The sequence below is a fragment of the Triturus cristatus genome, chromosome 3_1, assembly GCF_964204655.1.
Source record: "Triturus cristatus chromosome 3_1, aTriCri1.1, whole genome shotgun sequence".
NCBI classification, from domain to species: domain Eukaryota; kingdom Metazoa; phylum Chordata; class Amphibia; order Caudata; family Salamandridae; genus Triturus; species Triturus cristatus.
Window position 1 is genome coordinate 273,077,145 of NC_140583.1, and position 16,388 is coordinate 273,093,532.

A 16,388-nucleotide genomic window follows, 5' to 3' on the forward strand; every position below is an offset into this window, starting at 1 on the left:
CTCCTCAGGACCAAAACACTAAAAGAAAAATGAAAAAAGAGGGTGTGACAACTCCTTTAGACAAATACCAAAGCCTCAGCGTTCAAAAAGCTAAAAATGAAGCCAATTCTTACCAGAGTGGTAGCGTGAGACAAGCTATGAAAGCTATTGGCCAACTGAAAAAAGCGAAAGATTGAAGTGTGTTACCACTAACAGTGAAAGACATAAAATAATCGACAAATTGCCCAAGTCATGACAGTCATTGAGTACGAGAAAAGTACTCACATCCAATGGCGGGGATCGTTTCTTAACAAAGAAACATGGAATTTATTCCGTAATCAGGAGTGCAAATCTCACATAATTGGGAAGGAGCAAGGGAACTCTGTTTGAACGAGAAACACAGTGTTACCCCGTGTCGCCCAGTTCGGTAAGCACATCGTATTGCTGTTAGGAGTGGGGGTTTGTACATACCTCAGTCTTCCCTTCTTAGTCAAGCGGAGTAAAAAGACACCTGGAGGCGGTGGAACCGGATCTGCACAGGAGGAAGATGCGTTATAATTGGAGATGGTCACCGGTATGAACAAGCTTGTTGACAACGGCCAGCAGGCCGGGAGCAGTTACCTGAATCTCGGCGCGAATCGCTTTGAGTGGCAGCAAATGCGAGCAGGTGATCGGTGGATACTTCCGTGTATGGCTTAAAAAAGAAGAATTGTGGGATACTCGGAATTGTGGGTAATGTAGTTTTGAGACCGCAATGAAGATCATGATGCTGATGAATGTTCCCATAGGGATGGGGGAATGGAACATTGACGGAAAATATAAGTGTAACTCGCTCTATTTTTAGAGGTAGAATTCGGTTGGAATAAATACACTTGCTCGATCACTCAATAGGTTTCCAAGAGTTGGAAACAGCCCGGCTTGTACATTATAGCTGAGTCCTCAACTATTATAGTCTGTAGATCTCCGACAGTTCGTTGAGGCCATTTATAAAAGTGTTGAATTTTAGGATGAGCATGGCTTCGCGTTGTGATAATTTGAACTCGAGGTCGCCTCCTCTGTGGCCACATTCAACCTTCGACATCACCGTCCACCTTAAATCTTGTACAGTGTGACCCATTTTATGCCAATGGTTGACAAGAGGTGCTGTCTCCACATTTTTCTTTATTCGAGATTTGTGCTGCGTTATCCGATGGCGAACCTCCTGATTGGTTTTCCCAATGTAAAGCTTTTCGCACGGACATAAGATGCCATAGATGACGTATTTCGTCTTACAGTTAGAGAAAGTTTCGTGTTTCCAGTGAATGCCTCCATGGGAGAATAGGACTCCTCCAAATGTTTGGTCGCAACAGGAACAATTACCACATTTGTGGTGGCCTTGTATAGGCGTAAGTCCGAACATTTGTCTTAGTGTGGGTTGGGTGGCTTTGTCCAGTGATGCCCTTATAATGTGGTTGGCCACATTTTTTTCTCATTTAAAAGCAAAAAGGGGAGCATCCCTCAAAGTGGAATCCAGTTTATGAATTAGATGCCAATTCTGGTGAATAACTTTCTTCAGTTGATTCGAGTTAGGGCAGAAGGTTGTAACAAATACCTGACGATCAATGGCAGATTTTTTGTTTGTCATCAGCAGAGTTTCTCTCGGAGTCCAAAGTGCTCTCTTCTTGGCCGATTTTACCAGTTTCTTTGGGTAACCCCTATCTTGTAGTTTTTCGACGAGATGGTTGGCATGAATGTTATAATCATCCTTGAAAAAGCAATTCCGTCTTATTCTCACGAATTGGTCATATGGCAAATTTTCTTTTAAACTCCTGGGGTGATTACTTGAGAAAAGGAGGGCCTTGTTCCTGTCAGATGGCTTGGTGTATAATGTCGTGGCTAGGCAGCCTTCGACAGGAGAAACTTCGACATCCAGAAATGGGATCTTAATTTTTGATGAATTGATGCTGAATTTGATGTCGGGAGATCTCTGATTGAGCCGATCGTAAAACTGTGAAAGTTGTTCCTCATCTCCAGTCCATGTCATGAAAATATCGTCGATAAATCTCTTCCAAGTTGTAATGTATTGATTGTAAGGATTGTTATTGTAAATAGATTTATCTTCGAACATAGACATGTAAAGTACTGCCAATTCCGGAGCGAATGGACAACCCATCGCTACTCCTTTTGTTTGAAAAAAGAAATCTTTAACAAAAGACAAAAAGTTTTTTTTGAGAGCAAAGCTAGCTAGGTCGATGATAAACTCTGTGGGGACCCGTAAGGGTCTTGGCCTTTTGTCCAGGAAATACGAGAGGACGGCCAAAGCTTCGTCCTGAGGAATTTGGGTGTACAAAGAATTGACATCCAATGTCACCAAAATGTCTTTCTCAACAGTGAATGGAACATTCTCCAGTTTATTGATGAAATCTGTTGTGTCTTGGAGAAAAGATGGTACCTCCTCCATGAATGGTTTTAAAAAGTAATCTACATATTTTGAGATAGGTTCGTTTAAGGAATCGCACCCAGACACGATGGGTCTGCCTGGCGGCGAGGTCTCATTTTTGTGCACTTTAGGCAGGTTGTAGAAAACCGGAGTCCTGGGATGTTTATTTTTCAAGAAGTTGTATTCCTTGGGGCCTAGAAAGCCTTGTTCAAAACCTTTCTCAAGAATGTCAAATAAATGACCTTGGAGTTCCATTGTGGGGTCAGTAAATTTATTTACAATAACAATCCTTACAATCAATACATTACAACTTGGAAGAGATTTATCGACGATATTTTCATGACATGGACCGGAGATGAGGAACAACTTTCACAGTTTTACGATTAGCTCAATCAGAGATCTCCCGACATCAAATTCAGCATCAATTCATCAAAAATTAAGATCCCATTTCTGGATGTCGAAGTTTTTCCTGTCGAAGGCTGCCTAGCCACGACATTATACACCAAGCCATCTGACAGGAACAAGGCCCTCCTTTTCTCAAGTAATCCCCCCAGGAGTTTAAAAGAAAATTTGCCATATGGCCAATTCTTGAGAATAAGACGGAATTGCTTTTTCAAGGATGAGTATAACATTCATGCTAACCATCTCGTCGAAAAACTACAAGATAGGGGTTACCCAAAGAAACTGGTAAAATCGGCCAAGAAGAGAGCACTTTGGACTCCGAGAGAAACTCTGCTGATGAAAAACTAAAAATCTGCCATTGATCGTCAGGTATTTGTTACAACCTTCTGCCCTAACTCGAATCAACTGAAGAAAGTTATTCACTAGAATTGGCATCTAATTCATAAACTGGATTCCACTTTGAGGGATGCTCCCCTTTTTGCTTTTAAAAGAGAAAAAAATGTGGCCAACCACATTATAAGGGCATCACTGGACAAAGCCACCCAACCCACACTAAGACAAATGTTCGGACTTACGCCTATACAAGGCCACCACAAATGTGGTAATTGTTCCTGTTGCGACCAAACATTTGGAGGAGTCCTATTCTCCCATGGAGGCATTCACTGGAAACACGAAACTTTCTCTAACTGTAAGACGAAATACGTCATCTATGGCATCTTATGTCCGTGCAAAAAGCTTTACATTGGGAAAACCAATCAGGAGGTTCGCCATCGGATAACGCAGCACAAATCTCGAATAAAGAAAAATGTGGAGACAGCAACTCTTGTCAACCATTGGCATAAAATGGGTCACACTGTACAAGATTTAAGGTGGACGGTGATGTCGAAGGTTGAATGTGGCCACAGAGGAGGCGACCTCGAGTTCAAATTATCACAACGCGAAGCCATGCTCATCCTAAAATTCGACACTTTTATAAATGGCCTCAACGAACTGTCGGAGATCTACAGACTATAATAGTTGAGGACTCAGCTATAATGTACAAGCCGGGCTGTTTCCGACTCTTGGAATGATCTTGAGTGATCGAGCAAGTGTATTTATTCCAACCGAATTCTACCTCTAAAAATAGAGCGAGTTACACTTATATTTTCCGTCAATGTTCCATTCCCCCATTCCCATGGGAACATTCATCAGCATCATGATCTTCATTGCGGTCTCAAAACTACATTACCCACAATTCCGAGTATCCCACAATTCTTCTTTTTTAAGCCATACACGGAAGTATCCACCGATCACCTGCTCGCATTTGCTGCCACTCAAAGCGATTCGCGCCGAGATTCAGGTAACTGCTCCCGGCCTGCCGGCCGTTGTCAACAAGCTTGTTCATACCGGTGACCATCTCCAATTATAACGCATCTTCCTCCTGTGCAGATCCGGCTCCGCCGCCTCCAGGTGTCTTTTTACTCAGCTTGACTAAGAAGGGAAGACTGAGGTATGTACAAACCCCCACTCCTAACAGCAATACGATGTGCTTACCGAACTGGGCGACACGGGGTAACACTGTGTTTTTCGTTCAAACAGAGTTCCCTTGCTCCTTCCCAATTATGTGAGATTTGCACTCCTGATTACGGAATAAATTCCATGTTTCTTTGTTAAGAAACGATCCCCGCCATTGGATGTGAGTACTTTTCTCGTTCGCAATGACTGTCATGACTTGGACAATTTGTCGATTATTTTATGTCTTTCACTGTTAGTGGTAACACACTTCAATCTTTCGCTTTTTTCAGTTGGCCCATAGCTTTCATAGCTTGTCTCACGCTACCACTCTGGTAAGGATTGACTTCATTTTTAGCTTTTTGAACGCTGAGGCTTTGGTATTTGTCTAAAGGAGTTGTCACACCCTCTTTTTTCATTTTTCTTTTAGTGTTTTGGTCCTGAGGAGAACCCCCCATTCAAGGACTAAGGGTTCGAAACGCGTCGACCTTTGTTTTGTTTTGTTACGTGCAGTATATCTTCTAACACTGGTGTAAATCTAACAAGTTGGTGCATCGTTATAAATCAATTCGAAGTGCTAAGATTTCAACCAACATTAGTTGTTATGCACCCTTGTATAATCTCTTTCTAGTCTCACCAGGTTGATTATTCCTTTGGTTAATTTCAAGCAAAAAAGGTTTCCAAAGGACAGTGTGTGTGATTGTGTGGTTGTTGGATGAGGAGTGGTGTTTAAATGGTGTTCTAAAGTTTTTGGTCTACCTTTCCGGCAGACAGTTTTTCAAAATTCGTTTTTCATTATGTGATCACTGTAATATGCAACTAAATCTGTAGACGGCTTCAGATTCTTGTACACACAATTTTTTTTTATACAAGATGTTTCTAGAACTACATGAAAAGAAATTTAAATAAATACTATTCAGTAGTAATAGCGTGGTTGTTTGAGGTTTCTTCCATGTCACATTTAATGAGCTGCAGTATTTATCAGCATTGGCACTTCCTTGTTTACTTGAATATAATCAATTGAAGCACAGGGTGCTTCATCCAAGGATGCCAGAGGCAGTCACTCCTGTTGAGCAATTTGCCAGGAGGAGAAACTGCTGCAAGGGATGTATCTCATTTCTTTATACACTCTTGCTAGACACTTTGCACAACCCCCAGCCATGACATATGGAGTTCTGTGAACGAACCCTAGGTAGCCCTATTCCAGAGACAAAATGGTTCAAATTATGGAGAGATATTCCTCGGTTTGATCACTCAATGGGTATGAGGGAGGCTCACTATAAACTACTTTATTACGGGTAACTCTACCCCGGCAAACTCAGAAAATCATTCCTAACACATCTGCACTATGCTGGAGAGGGTGTGGTATGATAGGTGATTTAAAATATATGTGGTGGGACTGTTTGACTATTTGTTCCTTTTGATCCGCAATTTTGGCACAAATTAAAGACATTCTGAGGTACCCTGTTCCTGAAAACCCCGGTTTTGCACTCTTGGGGTTGACGGAGGATTCTCTTAAACATCAAACGATTGGGGATCAGACAGTAATGTGGCTATGTCTGTAGGTTGCGAAGGGGCGGTGGTTGCTGCATGGAAACATAAAGAGGCGGCATCATTGGCTCACTGGCGTACAAGGCGATGGCAGGCGGTCATGATAGGGCGCATGGCAGACATTCTGTCTGATACATATAAAAACTTTGAATTTATACCTCTCTAAAGGGCTACCTTTATGTGCCTGTCCCACTGGAACAAGATCATTACATCTCATCCAGTTTTAAAAATGCCTTTGCACCCCTTCCATGCTCCCCTTCGGAGAGGCAAAGGGTCCTACCATCTTGTCACAGATGTCCCCTTGTACCATTAGTTAGCCGGTTAATGAGTTCGGTTTTGAGGCTGGGGGATTGTTCTATGTTATTTGTTTACCTACAGCGCGGATGTTCTGCAGATTATTTAAAAAAAATCGCTTCCATTTAAAGCAGAAACTGTATATTTAAATGGCAGTAATGCAACACAAGAAGGATGGTGCTGTGTGTATAAATTCTTGGAAAAATATTAAAAACAGTTTTGACAAAAAAAGGTACCTTACCTATAACTGAATGAGGCATGAGGCGATACAACTCTACCCTCTCCAGGATCTATTTTTTCCAATCTTTATTTTGTGTTGTAGCAATCTGGATAGACTCCTTCAAAGCCGTGTTGAATCTCTTCACCATGCCGTTAGTTTCGTGGACATAAATAGAACGGGCCCGATTTACAGAAGTAATCTGAGACAAAATCCTAAACTTACTACTTTTGATATTCACTGAAGGCATTTAATAGTAGTAAAGGTAGGATTTTGTCTTAAATCTGTCTTAAGTCTGTCTTAAATCTGTCCTAAATTTGTCTGAAGTCTGTCTTAAGTCTGTCTTAAGTCAAACTTAAGACAAAATCCTAACTTTACTACTACTAAATGCCTCTATGAATACCAAAAGTAGTAAATTTAGGATTTTGTCTCAGATTAGTTCTGTGAATCGGCACCTATATTTCTTGTGTTTGATCCATCTCTGTTACAAAAATTACTCCATTTCTCTGGAGATTAATTGTACTCCATTGTCTTTCAAAATACAATCAGGAAGTCTCTCCCTGCTGAATATTTCTTTGAGGAATACTATAACCTTGTCTGTCACAATATTTTGTGTAATGTGTACCTTGAGAACATGTCAATTAACACATGCACATAAAATTGACCGGGTTTACTAGTAAAAGGTCCCAAAATGTCAATAGCTACCTTCTGCCACACTTTTATTAGAGTATCCCTCGCCACCATGGACTGTATTCTTGTTTTCACACACTTTGTCACACGATGTGCGCACAAGATAGTCTCCGATTGCCCTTTCAACTTGAGCATCAATTCCAGGCCACCAGAAATGTAGTTTAATTCTTTCTTTAGTTTTGGGGATTTCAAGGTGCCCCTGATGACTTAGCCAAATTAACTCATCCCTGACACCACTGGGGGGAATTCATTTTGTACCACTTCACACCATCTCCTCACTCACTGACAATTAATCTCTGACATTTCAGTACTTCAATCCATACACACACACACCTGCTTTTGGCCTACAGCCTTTCCCAATCAATCCAATCACCTCTTGCAATACCATATCACAAGATATCAACCCCTTCCATTCATTTTCATCAATGATACCCTCAGCTACTTCACAGACCTTAAAATCCTCTAAGTTCCATGGGTCATACTCTACATCTGCTTCAATTATCCCTTCATCGGATACCAGCTACGATAAACAATCTGCCACCTTATTTTCCACACCAGGGATATACTCTACACTAAAATCCTAATCTTGTAGAGCCATCACCCACTTACATATCCTGCATGATATACTATCAAAGCTTTTTTTTACAAAACACATCTTTGAGGGGCTTATGATCAGTTCTTAATACAAAGGTCATTCCCCATAGAAACTTCTTCAAATTTTTGATTGCCCAATAAAAACATAGCACGAATCAATCAAAGATCTAGATATAAACATAATAGTTCTCTCCTCTCCATCCAAATCTTGTTCAAGTTCTGCGCCCAGCCTTTTGGAACTGACATCCGTAACAAGGATTGACTTTTGTGTGATGTTGAAACTCTGTAGAGAAGGAGCATTAGTCACAGCATTTTTTACATCTTGGAATTCTAGACCACATTGCGGAGACCACACAAACTTCGCTCCTTTTTTAATACTTTCCTGAGATTGGCAAAACATGATTGGCAAAACATGGGACATATTTATTAAAGGGTTCATCCAGCCCCAAAAACGTAATTATGTTGTTCTTGTTGACTTGTACTGGTAACTTCTCAATAGTCCTTATTAGCTGTTCATTAGGTTTGACACCTTCACTAGTCAGCTTATGCCCCAAATATTGAATCTCTTTCCGGTTTAGTTTGCACTTAGATTCTCTTAATGTGAGTCCTCTCATCCTGAATCTTTCCAATACCAGCCTTAACCTCTGATCATGTTCTTCTTGCGTGGAACTATATATCATCACGTCATCGTGGTAGATTTTTACTCCAATTAACAAAGTAGAGCGAAAGAGGAGGAAGCACGGGCTCTTGTTTGTCTCCCCTGGATAAAATTAAACAAAGAGAACGAGCACAGAGCTACGCTCTAGAATACCCAGTCATCAGGGTCATTGGAAAGAAGTCTCCTTCGCAAGAAACCCATTTGGTTATTTTGAAAAACCCTCACACACCAACCTAGTTGGTGGCATGCTTCATCAGCTTCCCACCCAGGACCTCGAGTGCCTTCTAGGTGTGTTTCGATGCCTGATTACAGCGGAGCTGGGTTTTTTGGGGGTTATGTGTCGTTTATGTGAATAGTGAATACTGTGAAAGTGAAAGGTTAAAACTACCTCCAGGGTACCCAATTCTTTCTTATATGGTCCCTGGGTTAGGGTTAAAAAGTAGTTATTTTGACTCGATTGAGAGAATTGATCTCATGCGTCTCTTCAAAGATATGTGAAAATAATCATCCAAGTGAGGTGGTCTACATGTTTCAGCCAATTGGTTTCCAATTGATTGGCTTTCTTCAGGACCTGTGGCTCAGAGTGAACCCTGAGCTCACGTGAACTATGCACAACGCTAAGGTGTGCATAGGAGTGTATGGTGCGTGACTTACGGGTTTCACGTCAAATATTGTATTCTTATAACAGGAACAATTTACCGTGACATAGATCCCGGCAGGAGGCAGTGCCTGTTGTCACACTTGCATCAAGGTCAGCCACCTGTGGGATTACCTATTAATACCTTTCATCCGCGTGTACTGTATGTACTGTGTTCTGATTGACTGAGTGTTCCTAACTTCGTGTGGCATCTGGTATTATGGTGTTTTGAGAACGTGTGCACACCTCTAGCCCCGTGTGTTTCATTGGGGCCAATCTCCCTGTACCATTGTGGTGTCGCTGTGCCTATCTGTGGGATTGATCTGCATTTCCTGTTTGCAGGTTTGTCTGCCGGCTATGTGCTGTGACTTGTCAATCAGTAACCTCAAGCCTAGGTCTCAGAGCATGCCTGACCATGTATTTCTGAGTCGGAGTTGACAGACAGTTCATTACGGGTAAATTCGATAATAGTGATGCAGTTTCATTATTTTATATGTCAAGTATGTGTGCTTATCATCAAGAAACGGTGTCATACAAATAACAAGATGAGAAATGGTTCTGCATCGAAACACTTCTGAAATGGTATAATGCATCAAGTACATAGACACTTGCAGTATGTGATACCGGCTTCAATGTGTATGGCTACCCAGTAGTATATTTTATAGTCTGAAAGCATAGAATTGGTGCCACTGGATTGCTATAACTGTAAACAAAAGTGCTATTCTACACTCTCCATTCAATGGTTAGCATACATCTCTGAAAAGGACAGCATTTTTATTCAGCATGCCTTGAAGGGGGATAAATATCAGATGTGACTGTATTTCCTAGGCAGATACGCTATAGTTTTTGGATTTCCAACCACCTTTGAATATAATGGGTGTTTCTGTTCAGGCTGTACCAAGTGCTACAAATCCCATGAGTTTTATAGACTGTCGGGAAATAAATTTGAGCAACTGCATTGCCACACACTGTTGACCCATTGTGTTTAGAACCATGTGATCATTTTGAAAACGTTATCGGAGCACAAATCTTTAGACGTGATACAATCACATGAGGAACTCTCCTCTTTTATTCAGAACAGGCAATTACCCTAAGCTTTTGAGCCATGCAACACTTTATTGGGGACTTTCTAATGCTATACCAGACTGCCAACATTAGTGACAAAGGTTTGTATCCATACGTGAATAAGATAAAAACGTAGGACCCCCAGGACACTGTGTATCATTTATATGCATTTTAGAGACCTTGAATACTTTGGCAGATTAAATATCAAGTCGGTTCTTCTGTGTCTATTTATTTTCCTAGTTATCCAAAAGCTCATATTCCGTTTGTCTATACCAGACATACTCAGAAAGCAAGCAGACTAGTAGGAGCAGACACTCTGATGAGGGAAAGGTCAATCATAGATTGTTGGTGAGCCCAAAGGTATAGGCTCTCATGGAGAGAGGCCACAAGATTGGAAAAATATAGAAAATATGGCACTCAAAGCAGACTACACTTTAACTTTTTTCTGAGTATATTAAATTATATCCCCGATAAACAGGAGCCATCCAGATTTCCAGAAAGGTGAAACAGCTCTGTCACAAAGCAAAAATATATTCAGGATTCCGACACACATGATGGTATTCACCTGAGATCTGAGTGATGCAGTTAACCCTGCCTGACGTCAGTTCATTAAACACTGCTTCAATTATCTCTGGAAAACATTTGCTCAATGGAGAACTTATCAAACACTACAATCTTCACATATCCAGATTAGTTGAACATATACTGATTGTAAACCTTTTTAGCTCTTGTTACCATACCTCCAGTTCTGAGTTTGTAGAGGATGAAAGTGTTTATTTGTGCTGGAAATACACAAAAGAGCATCAGGCCACATGCAACAATATAAATATCTTCAAGCCCTGTTTCATACTGGCTCATGCTTGTTTAGAGCCTTACAGAGTGATGTACAAACTTCAGGACAAGTGTTAGTATCATAATACAGACTTGGTCATTTTGACTAGCGGACTAGACCCTGATGAGCACATTGTGGAATTTTTGTCTGCTGGTCTGAAAGTATATTTCTATTGAACATCCAAAAATATAGTATGCATGAAAATCAGTAATTTTACCCGACATGTTAACAAATCTATTTTGACCGCATAATGGATCTGGTGAATTAATATGCCACAATATTCATACCAGTGCAATCTTAGCAACAGTTGCATAAAGGAGAACTTGTTCTAGAATGGTAAGAGCAGCCCAAGGGCAGATCCTCTTCAGTTGCGGGAGGGCTGTTGCTCCCCAGTGGGAGATGCCCTATGTAAGTCCTTTGCTAGGACTGGGTGCCTGGCTGCTCACACAATGCTGACAGCTGAAATCCGGTGTGCATGTCTAGTTAGACAGGACTTGAACTGTGGCCTACTTGACATGCTGACTTCAGTCCTTAAAGTAGCACTATATTATGGAGCCGGGGCAACACAGCACAACCCTCCTGGTCTCCTTTGGAGTACTTGATTCACCTGTCCCAACCAATCCTTGCTTTGCTCTCATGAAACTTTAAGCGTACAAAGCATGAGAGCAAAACCTGGATTGGTGTGGGAAAGTCTTGCCTGTCCCCGCGGCCCAGGCTTTGAAGGCAGCACAGAGGTGGGATCACTAAAGACATGACCAATCACTCTGCGTGGGAAGTTCAATGCCACACAGTGATTGGTCATGTTTCTTACATGGTGATGCCGTAATGGCGCTGCTTTCCCCTCATGCACAGCACCAGTGACTGAATTGTGCATGAGGGGAGTTCGAAATATCAATCACCTAACATATTCACTTGTTGTATAGGCCAACTCTCAGGCCTGGTGGTTGAATGAGTCCGGTCCTAAAGTGAATCCGGTCAACGCATGTACTTTGGGACTCAGCGGTTATGCGGTTCTGGCATCCATCCACTGTTTGGCCTGAATCAGGAATATTTAATTTATGTCTTCGATCCATGACGGCGTGGTACAAGCAGGGTTGTTTTTGTCAATTAAAAGCGTGAGATTTTTGTACAGTGTTATGTTTATTGTAGCTCTGGGATTGTGATTTTGCTAGCTGCCACTGTAAGAAGGCGTGTGGTGATTTTTTGTATCATCAGGTGGGGGACTGAAGCATTGACTGACATTAAATGGTGACCCCCATCAGTGATATATATTAATGTTTCTGAAGGACAGCTCTTATTTAACTTACTGTGCAATCAATAAGTGGTTTGCTGATTACAGTAAAACAACTTTCAGTAGCATGAGTTTAAGAGGCAACACCAGCCCGTTTATCTTTGGACCTTGTCAAAGCCTGATGCCTAAGCAGGTAGCAAAAGAGTCACCAACACCATGCTCTGTGCAAATGTATATGGTTACTGGTTAGCTATCATTAATCACCTAACAGTATAACAGCTGGCACACCACCCCTCTCAACAACCAACAACAACCAATATCACAGACCGAAAAGAGCGAACCCTAAGATGTCCATGAGAGAGGCAATGAATCTTGCCAAATCTTACAACACAACTACAGCCCAGACCCCCCTCTAACAACCTGGTGATCACCAGAATCGGCAGTAATCAACCCACCTAGGATTATAAGACCTCCTACACAATGCACAGCTATACTTGTGGTTCCCTCCTCCCAAAATCACTCTAACAGCTGCAAGGTAAACTGCATGCTTGTAAACTGTAGACCAGCAATCAATCATGCAACAGACTTGGCTGATGCCGTACTGAACTATGACATTGACATTGCGTTTGTCACCGAAACCTGGCTCAATGAATCATCCTATCCGATCCTTACTCTTCAAGTCCCCCCAGGTTTCTCCATCATTAAAAAGGACAGAATAGATCACCGTGGCAGTGGCATAGCCATCATACATAAGCACAATATCAAAATAGCTGAACCTATAACACACTCCTATTCTACATTTGAATACCTCAGCATCAACCTAATACACCAAGACAACAAAGTAACAAAATGCCATCTCATCTACCACCCACCTGTAAACACTTCCGCATTCAGGCAACAACTATCTGACCTACTAACACACTGCTCCCTATCTAACTCGAACAACATTATCATAGGTGACTTCAATCTCTACTGGAATGAGAGAAAGACACATTAATACAATCACTAAATGTACTCCTTCTCACCAATGATCTCACCCAAAACTGCAAGGGACAACCCCACAACAAAGGCTCTACCCTAGAAGCGATCATAGCCAAAAACAAAATAAATAGGCATCAATATCATTCTCCCAATCGACTGGTCAGACCACCACATCATTCTGTTTAACATTCACCAAACTGCAACACCTTTAGGTAGATCCCAGATTACCCATCAATGGTACAGAAACCTCAATCCTATCTCCCACTCTGACCTGGAAGAAAAAATATCATCCCTACTCCCGCCCACCACAACCGACAACCTTCATACGGACAAGCTCACTACCCTCTAAAACGCGACTGTGAAAGGTGCCCTTGACCAACTAACCCCTATTGAACACAAAAGGGTCAGAGATACCCCATCTATAGCCTGGTTCAACAAAGACCTCAACCCAAAAGAAGACAAGTAAGAGCCGCTGAAAGACTCTGGAGAGCAAACCCATCCACAGCCAACCTCTTCAAGCTCAGAGGAGAATGCAAGAATTAAAAAAAACACATTCTCAAGGTGGAGCCATCCTTCTTTCGGAGTGCCCAGTACAAAGCTAAAAACAGACCCACAGAGTTCTTCAACATCATCCGAAATCAGACCTCCAAGCCTTCTAAGGAAACATCCCCTGCTTCAAAACTACAGTGTGAAAACCTGGCCAAATTCTTCAATGAGAAAATCTCCAAAATTGAGCTCTCCCTAGACCATCAACCTCAATCTCTACTCAGCAACTCTTAGCCCAAATTGAAGATAAACACAACCTCAGTTAACGCCATGATCCCCAAAACCTAGACTCCTCCCCCAAAAACCGCCAAAATAACCCCTTTCCCAAGACCCTCCTCTTCACACAAGAGTTGGAAGGATGTCTAACCTCTCACAGAAGAAGACATCTGCATGGTGATTGCCAAATTCAAACACTAGGCCCACTACTCAGACCCACTACCTGCTTCCTTGGCTGAAAACCTCAACTAAACTTAATCCCTCTATGGACGGGGCACCAGAGGGCACGCAAGCAAGATGGCCGCACTTGTGTGAGGCTCCGGTGGCCCGGAAGACATAATCCAACATCATCCTACTCCCGATACACAACTGCCTGTTAAAAACAGCTGAATCAATGTCGGACGCTACCCGGCTGCAGCGAGTGGGGTCAGATGTAAACTGCGATCCGGTAAATCAAAGATAACACCAACTCTCCTCTGGGCTCTGCTGCGGGGCTGCAGCAGGCACGGATCCAGAGCCAGGGGGTCCACGCTGAGACCTGCTGCTGTGTAAGAGGACGGCAGTTCCACACTGCACGATCACTGAAAAGTGTGGAGAAACGGAGCCTTCGTCATAGGGCACCAGGCAGTAGCAGCGGCTCGGGACGAGAGCCACGACAGTCCCCTGAGAACAGAAGACGAGGTCGGATCACTGAATGCTCCAGCAGGTCCTGCAGGCCCCTGAACTGAGGACACAGGTACGAAAGCAGGCGACGAGAGGGGAAAACTAACACTGCCGCGCTCTGCTGCAGCTGGGGGGCGTAGGCTGCATGGATAGGCAGAGGAGCCACAGTGGGCAGCGAAATTGCACCCACGAGGCAGAGGAACCTGAGGCAGTGGCGAGAGGTGGCTGAAGCCTATTTGCACCTTGAGGCCAGCGCGCCAGAAATAGTGAGAGCACATTTACAGACCCGCGCTTCGGCACATATAGGGCCTATCCGTACCTGAGGGAACTGAGGCCCTTGAGTAATGACAAACGAGAAACTGAACGGAGGGCACATACCCCTCTGTTACGGAGGGGGGCTGTGCAGATCCACGTTGCGAAGAGAGTGAAGTTACTGAGAACACTGGCTGATTCGGGGTACTGTTGCAAAGAGACGAGCTAATCCACAGGCTGTGAACTGTGGGGAGTGGGTAGCCTAGATAGAGGCCCCAAACTGACGCAGAAGACAGAGCTGATAGGGAGCTACCCCCACTCCTGATTGACTACCGGAAGGGCTGATGCCCCGCGACACGCAGCCTAAACTATAAGCTGCGTGGCAGCTAATCTCTACCACAGAGGGACGGGGCACCTCTCTCCGGTTTACATATTCGCTGAGTACCCCCTTGACGGGACAAACGGTCTCAATACACCAAAGCCAGATAGTACACCCACTTGCGCGAACGAACACTGGCGGACCTCAGTCAAGCATTATGGGCAGGACAGAAACCAAGCAGGCTAAACTACCATTTGAGCCCCGCAAGATGCCACGAAACCAGGGCGACCCGAGCAATTACCCACAGATAGGCAGGATGATACCTTGCAACCCGCAGATGATGACATAAAAGCTCTCCTCGTCACCATGAAACACAGCCTCGCCTCCATAGAGTCCAAAATGGACACTATGTGTAACCGATCGACTTCATGGTCCAAAAACTGGAGAAGCACGACACAGTGACCGCCAAGGAAATGTTGTTGTCACAAATGGATAGGCTGTTAAAAATCATAGTGGCCAAGAACGAGGACCTTGAAGGCGCAACAACATTTGTGTTTTGGGAGTGCCCGTAAGTGCCAACACCAGCAGAATGGAGGAATACATCGAACGACTGCTCGACAATCTCTTTGGCACAGACACCATCTCAACAAAGTTAGTGGTGTAATGGGCACATCGTTCCCTGGGCCCCAGGCCACCCCCGGGGACAACTTCCAGACCTATACTCGCCAGACTGCTCAAATATAGAGATCCCGACATTGCCTTGCACATGGCAGGAGCGAAACAGCAGCTGATGTATGATGGGCACACCATTGCTCTCTTCCCGGACTTTACAATTGCCGTTCAGGAGGCCAGGAAGAAGTTTGCACTGGTCAAGCGGAAACTGATGTAAGCGTACATTGACTATGCGATGATGTACCTGCACCCTCGCCGGGTCACCCATCAGGGAAAACAGTATTTCTACACCAGCCCGCAGCCGGTGGAGAACTATCTAAAGAAATTAAAGAAGCAGAAATCGAATCAAGAGACCGACGACCCTGAGACCCGACCTTCTTCGCAACTGTCTGATAATGACTAATTACATCTGTATGTGACTGGCCGTGAGTAAAAAGTGACCGACGTTGTTAAATGAGAACTTTACACATACTGATTTGGTTAAAACTTGTAAAGAACTTGCGCCGAAATTTGTAACATTAGCCTGGTTCACGTGATAGCCTAGTATATAATTTGGGAAATTGGTGAGCATGTATATTGAAATCCCCGGATACTCTACTCCCACTCTTTCCCTGATCTTAAGGGAGGTGGAGGTGGGTAGACGTGCCTTCTGATGCTATCCCACATGGGGTAACCCCGG